The following is an 8,433-nucleotide window of genomic DNA, read 5'->3' on the forward strand; positions in this document are numbered from 1 at the left end:
GAGCTTATATACAGTGACTAGTTGTTTAAAGTGATATGAACAACTTGTCAATCACTAAGTAATGCTATTTTGTTCATCCTGGTCAAGTCAATGGTAAACTATTGTTGAAGGTGCTTTTAATCTCCTAGGTAGGTGTCTGGGAGGTCATAAACTGAGATCTTAGTGTTCATTCCTCTAGGATATCTAGATTTGAAATTCTGGATTGAAGGTTATATTTCCTTGATAGTGATCCCTTGTCTTCTGGACCCTTTTGTTACTGATAAGATGATGACAGCTGTCATTCCAGTTCATATGATATTTTCTCTGTTAGCATTTAAGATTTTTATTTTATCTACAATGTTTTATAGTTTTATTACTCTAGGTTTATTGTTCATCCTACTTGCTATTCAGAGCACACTTGAATCTGAAGATGCTATCTTCAATTCTGAAAAATTCCCACTTCTTTTCAAATTTTTGTTTTCTCATTCCCTCTATTCTTTTTTCACCCCAAGAATTTCTAATAGATGAGTGTTTTCACTGGTTCCTTTTATTTATTTATTTTTTGAGACAGAGTCTCAAGCTGTCGCCCTCGGTAGAGTGTTGTGGCATCATAGCTCACAGTAACCTCAAACTCTTGGGCTTAAGCAATTCTCTTGCCTCAGGCGTCCACCACAACAACTGGCTGTTTTTCTCCGATGTATTGGCTGTCACCCTAGCCACTTGAGCTACAGGCGCTGAGCCCACTGGTTCCTTTTTTTGCTATGTCCAGATTGGAGTTTAATCTCATCTACTGAATTCTGTGTTTGCACTTTAAATTTCTAAGAAAATTGGGCGGCACCTCTGGCCCAGTGAGTAGGGTACTGGCCCCATATACCGAGGGTGGCGGGTTTGAACCTGGAATTGCAAACTGCAACAAAAAAATAGCCAGACGTTGTGGTGGGTGCCTGTAGTCCCAGCTACTTGGGAGGCAGAGGCAAGAGAATCCACCTAAGCCCAAGAGCTGGAGGTTGCTGTGAGCTGTGATGCTACAGCACTCTACTGAGGGCAACAAAGTGAGACTGTCTGAAAAAAAAATATATATATATATAATATATAAATTTCTAAGAAAATTAATAAACAGGGGTGGTGCCTGTGGCTCAAAGGGATAGGGCGCCGGCCCCATATGCCAGAGGTGACGGGTTCAAATCCAGCCCCAGCCAAAAACTGCAAAAAGAAAAAGAAAAAAGAATACTGCAAAAAAAAAAAGAAAATTAACAAATAGGCCTGGTACAGTGGTTCATGCCTATAATCCTAGCACTCTGGAAGGCACAGGTGGGTAGATTGCTTGAGCTCAGGAATTTGAGACAAGTCTAAATAAGGGTGAGAACCCATCTTTACTAAAAAAAAAAAAAAAGAAGGTTATATATATGTATTTTTTATTGTTGGGAAATAATTGAGGGTACAAAGACCCAGGTTACACTGTTTGCATTTGGTGGGTAAAGTCCCTCTAATAATAGTATCCCATCCCCAAGAGGTGTGTCACACACTGTGGCCCCACACCCCCCTCCCTCATCTCCACTCCCCCATTCCCCACACCCCACCATGTATAGCATCAGTTGTCTTCATATCAGAATTGAGTACATTGGATTCTTGCTTCTCCATTCTTGTGATGCTTTACTAAGAAGAATGTATTTCAACTCCATCCAAATTACTACAAAAAATATAAAGTCACCATCTTTGTTAGTGGCTGAATAGTATTCCATGGTATACATATGCCACAGTTTATTATTCCATTCCTAGATTGGTGGGCATTTAGGTTGTTTCCACAATTTGGCAACTGTAAATTGAGCTGCAATAAACAGTCTAGTGCAAATGTCCTTCTGTCATGATTTTGATTCATTTTTGTATGTTTTTATTCAATAATGTATTGTTTTAATAAACAAAATTATTTCTGGGCATCTCAAATATACTTATTTTAAAACTCTTATATCAGATTATTTCTGGAATAATTACTTTTTCATTATTTGTTTATTTATTCTGGAGACAGAGTCTTACTTTGTCACCCTCAGTGCTGTGGTGTCATAGCTTATAGCAACCTCAAACGATTCTCTTGCCTCAGCCTCCCAAGGAGCTGTGACTACAGGCACCTGCCACAATGCCTGGCTATTTTTAGAGACAAGGTCTTGCTTTTGCTCAGGCTGGTGTTGAACCTGTGAGCTCAGGTAATCCACCCACCTTGGCCTCCCACAGTGCTAGGATTACAGGTATGAGCCACCTTGCCTGGCCTTATTTTTTTTTTAAAAAGAGAAAAGGTCTCGGGCGGCGCTTGTGGCTCAGTGAGTAGGGCGCCGGTCCCATATGCCGGAGGTGGCAGGTTCAAACCCAGCCCCGGCCAAAAACCACAAAAAAAAAAAAAATAATAAAGAAAAGGTCTCAAGGCAGCGCCTGTGGCTCAGTGAGTAGGGCGCTGGCCCCATATACCAAGGATGGTGGGTTCAAACCCAGCCGTGGCCAAACTGCAACAACAACAACAAAAAATAGCCAGGCATTGTGGTGGGCGCCTGTAGTTCCAGCTACTCAGGAGGCTGAGGCAAGAGAATCGCCTAAGTCCAAGAGCTGGAGGTTGCTGTGAGCTGTGGTGCTACAGCACTCTCCCATGGGTGACAAAGTGAGACTCTGTCTCTTAAAAAAAAAAAGTTCTCACTGAGTGCCACGGCCTAATCATAGCTCAACTTTTGGGCACAGCTCAAGTGATCCTCCCACCTCACTCTCCCAAGTAGCTGGGACTGTAGGCATGTACCACCACACCTGTCTAAATTTTTCTCCTTTTAGCAGAGACAGGGACTCGCTTTTGCTCAGGCTTATCTCAAACTCCTGTCCTCAAGTGATCCTCCAGCCTTGGCCTCCTAAACTATGAGGATTGCAAGTGTGAGCCACTGTGCTCAGCCTTGACACTTCTACTAAAAGAAAAATTTCGCAGGCTTGGTGCCCGTTTCTCAGTGGTTAGGCCGCCAGCCACATACACCGCAGCTGGCAGGTTTGAACCCAGCCCGGGCCTGCTAAACAGCAATTGACAACTACAACGAAAAAACAGCTGGGCGTCTTGGTGGGCCACTGTAGTCCCAGCTACTTGGGAGGCTGAGGCAAGAGAATCACTTAAGCCCAAGAGTTTGAGGTTACTGTGAACTGTGATATCACAGTACTCTACGGTCTACTGAGGGTGACATAGTGAAACTCTGTCTCAAAAAAAAAAGGTCTCGGCGCCTGTAGCTCAAGCAGCTAAGGCGCCAGCCACATACACCAGAGCTGACAGGTTTGAATCTAGCCCCAGCCTGCCAAACAAGATGACAACTACAACCAAAAAATAGCCAGGCATTGTGGCAGTTGCCTGTTATCCCAGCTACTTGGGAGGGCTGAGGCAAGAGGATCGCTTAAGCTCAAGAGTTAGAGGTTGCCGTGAACTGTGACACCACAGCACTCTACCCAGGGTAACAGCTTGAGACTCTGTCTCAAAAAAAAAGGGTTCCCCAAAGATAGATAAGCACATTATATAAAATCTTGAAACTTTATTTTTTCTTTTGATAGAGCTTTACTTTGTCATCCTTGGTAGAGTGCGGTGGCATCATAGTTCACAACAACCTCCAACTCTTGGGCTGAAGATACTGTCTTGCCTCAGCCTCCCAAGTAGCTGGGACCAGCATGAACCAGAGAGAGACCTTGTCTCAGAACAGCTGGGTGTTGTGTTGGATGCCTGTAGTCTCAGCTACTTGGGAGGCTGAGGCAAGAGAATCACTTGAGCTCAAGAGTTTGAGGTTGCTGTGAGCTATGACACCATAGTACTCAACCATGAGTGACAAAGTGAGACTGTGTCTCCAAATAAAATAAAAAATAAATTTTAAAAAAGTTATTTTCAGATTTCTCTGAGAATAAACTCTTCACAGGATTAACATAGACCCCATCTCTTTAAAAAACAACAAGATTTCTCACTATGTTATGAAAGAGTTATTTTCAGATTTCTCTGAGAATAAACTCTTCACAGGATTAACATAGTGAGACCTCCATCTTTTTTTAAAAAAAAAAAAGATTTCTCACTATGTCTCACTATGTTGCCCTGGGTAGAGTGCTGTGGCATCACTGCTCACAGCAACCTCAAACTCTTGGGCTGAAGCGATTCTCTTGCCTCAGCCTCCCAAGTAGCTGGGACTACAGGCACCAGCCACAATGCCTGGCTATTTTTTTGTTGTACTTGTCATTGTTGTTTAGCTGGCCTGGGCTGGGTTCTAACCCTCCAGCCTTGGTGTATGTGGCTGGTGCAGTATCCACTGTGCTATGGCCGCTGAGCCAAAAAAAAAAAAGAAAAAAAAAGATTTCTTAGCAATTCAAACTCTATTATACATAAGGGAGACATGCAAACTGGTATATCATACTTCTCATCTGTGAATAAATGTGCTACAATGTATATTTATAAATAAACGTAGTAGAAATCTAATGAGCTAGTAAAGCCTAAGATTAGTTCTATTCTATCCCCAGCAGCCTACAGTAGAAATAAGGCCTCAAAGTGAGGGAAAGCCTATGTATGAGGCCAGCATCTCCAAGCTACCCTGCAGAGCAAGAAATAGCAGAGAACTGCTGCAGGCTGGGCATATACATAACACCTTTCTTCACTCTTTCTATAAACAGAACAACTTCAAAATAGAGATGCCAAAATTGCCACTACTTTGGATGATAAGATTACCTAAAGGCTGACATTTTCTGTTTCCTACAGTTTGCAACGAGAAGAAAGGTAGTATTAGAGCAGGGGTAAACCTCGAGGGAAGGTCTGAAAGAAAGAGTGACAATGGTAGCATGAGGGTCCTGCAAGCTAACGAGGGCTTTCAGGGGGTAATTTGGACACAGCTAATAGTGAGGCAATGAACCTCATGTAATAAATCTAATTTTAGGTGGTTTTGAATATTTTGTTTTCCAGTGTTTATAGCCATACTAGAAATTATTATAGATGTATGGATATTGGCCAGGTATGGTGGCTCACGCCTACAATCCCAGCACTTCGGGATGTGAGGCAGAAGGATTGCTTTGCGACCAGGAATTCAAGACAAGCCTGAGTAACATAACAAGACTTCTCAAAAAAAATTTAAAAATTAGCTGGACGTAGTGGTGTCTACTTGCCATCCCCAGTACTCAGAAAGCTGAGGCAGGTGGTGGAAGAAGGAAGGGAGGGAGATATTGTGGATTGGACATTTTTGGACATTGGACATTGTCTAATCTTGGACATTTTTTTCCCCCAAGAAAACATAACATGCTACCGAAAATGTCCCATGTATCAGCTGTAGGGGAGGCAGTCTTCAATCCAGTCTCTGGCTGGATCTGAGAATTAAATTGGGATAAAACAAATTAATAGGAAGACGTATATGCATTTATACAACATTAACAAGTATTACCTGACTTAGGAACTCTCATAAGGAAATGAATATCCAAAGAAATGGCAAAAGTCAAATGTTTTTAGACTAGATTGCCTAAAGACAAGTAACTGTGTAAAAGTAACTAAAAAAAGGTAAGAATTATTTTAACAATGTCTTTGTACAGAATTCTATTGATCTTAACTTGTCTTTCTTTTCTCCTAGAATAAGGACAGCTGTCACATAAGTATTTCATCTCCTATTTTTAAGAAAATGCAAGATCGGGCGGCACCTGTGGCTCAAAGGGGTAGGGCGCCGGTCCCATATGCCAGAGGTGGTGGGTTCAAACCCAGCCCTGGCCAAAAGAAAAAAAAAAAAAAAAAAAAGAAAATGCAAGATCAAGGGGGCTTACTCCTGTAGTCCTAGCACTCTGGGAGGCCGAGTCTGGTGGAATGCCTGAGCTCAGGAGTTCAAGACCAGCCTGAGCCAGAGTGAGACCCCATCTCTAAAAATACCCAGGAGCTGTGGTGGATACCTGTAGTCCCAACTACTTGGGAGGCTAGGGCAAGAGAATCACTTGAGTCCAACAGTCTGAGGTAGCTGTGAGCTATGACGCCATGGCACTCTACCAAGGGTGACAAAGTGAGACTCTGTCTCAATAAATAAAATAATAAAAGAAAAATAAAATTAACCAATTAGCCATATCCCTTGGATTTAACTTTCCTCTAATCATGGATGAAATTTCAGTTTTTATACTACATATTGAACTCCATGTTTTTGAACTCAAACCAGTTTTTGTTTGTTTTCACTTCTTTTTCAACACATGTAGTGTATATATACATATGTATGTATATATATATTTTTAGAGACAGAGTCTCACTTTTGTCGCCCTTGGTAGAGTGCATGGCATTACAGCTCACAGCAACCTCCAGCTCTTGGGCATACACGATTCTCTTGCCTCAGCCTATCTAGTACCTGGGACTACAGGTGCCCGCCACAATGCCCAGCTATTTTTTTGTTGCAGTTTCGCTGGGGCCAGGTTTGAACCCATCACCCTCAGGATACGGGGCCGGTGCCCTACTCACTGAGTCACAGGTGCCACCCGTAGTAGTTTTTTTTTTTTTAATCTTCTAACCAAGATTTCATCTGATTCCTGATTTTGAGGGTGATTCTGTGGCACCCTTTGTTGCAAGGGGCCCAGAAGGCTGCTTCAACCTCTGCATCCTCAAGTGTGAACTGGCCACAGAGCCCTGTCAACAAAGGTGATGGATCCATGGCTCAGTGCCTGTAGCTCAGTGACTAGGGCGCCAGCCACATACATCGGAGCTGGCAGGTTAGAATCCAGCCCAGGCCACCAAACAACGACAACTACAACCAAAAACAGAAACAAAGGTGATGGATCCAATTCTTTCATTTTATGGCATCCACTGTTATCCTAAATAACCATTACACCCAGGGTGCTGCTGGACAGGCACTTGCAAGGCCTTTTGCCATCAATAAAGTTAGGAGGCTAGATGCACCAAGGCCCATGGTGCCAGTCAGGACTTGGTGCATTTCACGCACCTGGGAAAGTGGAAAGTATTGACTAGCTGTAAATTTAGTCTAGAGTAAAAAAATTTTTTTTTTTTTTTGTAGAGACAGAGTCTCACTGTACCGCCCTCGGGTAGAGTGCCGTGGTGTCACACGGCTCACAGCAACCTCTAACTCTTGGGCTTACGCAATTCTCTTGCCTCAGCCTCCCGAGCAGCTGGGACTACAGGCGCCCGCCACAACACCCGGCTATTTTTTGTTGCAGTTTGGCCGGGGCTGGGTTTGAACCCACCACCCTCGGCATATGGGGCCGGCGCCCTACTCACTGAGCCATAGGCGCCGCCCCGTAAAAATTTTTTTTGGTGTGGGGGGATAGAGTCTCACTCAGTCGCCCTGGGGTTGAGTGCCATCGCGTCATAGCTCACAGCAACCTCAAACTCTTAGGCTCAAGTGCTTCTCTTGCCTAATCTCCGAGAGTAGCTGGGACTACAGGTGCCCACCACAATGCCTGGCTATTTTTTAGAGAAGGGATCTTGCCCTTGCTCAGGCTGATCTCGAACTCCTAAGCTCAAGCAATCTGCCAGCCTCACCTCCTAGTAGGGAAGGAATATTTTGAAGACAACCATTTCTGAAAACAGGTGAATGTCTTGTAACCTTGTAACCTATCAGGGGGAATCTAATGCATAGTGACTGGTGACACTGCTAATGTTAGCTCTTACTGTAAAAGTATAAAACTGACAAAAGGAAATAGGGGACTGTGTGCAGTGGCTCACCCCTGTAATCCTAGCACTCTGGGAGGTGGATTTGAAACCAGCCTGAGCAAAAAGCAAACCCTGTCTCTGCTAAAAATAGAAAAACTGAAGCAATAGGAGGCTTGAGCCCAAGAGTTTGAGGTTGCTGTAAGCTATGACTCAACAGCATTCAAGCCAGAGTGACAATGAGACTCTGTCTCAAAAAATAAAATAAAATAAAAAAAAAAAGAAAGAAAGAAATAAGGGCAAGAGCAGTTCTTTGAGGAGATAATGCCTACTGCTCTCTAGAATTGCTGGCTTTTCTGTGTAATAAGTGAAATTGTTGATCTCTCATCCATTTCTCCATTGACTGGCTTGACTGACAGACTAACCAACTCGTTGGTCTGGCAACATACTTATTTGCTCAATCACTTAGTAAGTCATTACTGAGTGCCAGGGCTACAGTATGACTTTCATAGGCCTCAGGCACTTTTGCCTTCTTGGTTCCTTCGTCCATAAAAACATAACTTAAAATTATATTTTTGACTGTTGCTATATTGACGACTATAATTCAATTGGATTCATTATTTTATAGTGATTATTATTTCTAATGATTTTAAAAGAAATTAAATCATTTGCGTGGGAACCCCTTAAGTCCTGGGCGTCCTCAGCACTGTGCCAGCAGTGTCTAAAGGCTAAGTTGGCCCTGCAGCGTGGCATGCTGTGTGTTCTAGGAATTGCATCAATGAACAAAATAAAATGCTTGCCTCCTTAAAGCTTACACTCTAGTTAATGAGAAACAGTAAAAAAAAAACTTG

This window comes from Nycticebus coucang, chromosome 17, assembly GCF_027406575.1.
Source record: "Nycticebus coucang isolate mNycCou1 chromosome 17, mNycCou1.pri, whole genome shotgun sequence".
NCBI lineage: Eukaryota > Metazoa > Chordata > Mammalia > Primates > Lorisidae > Nycticebus > Nycticebus coucang.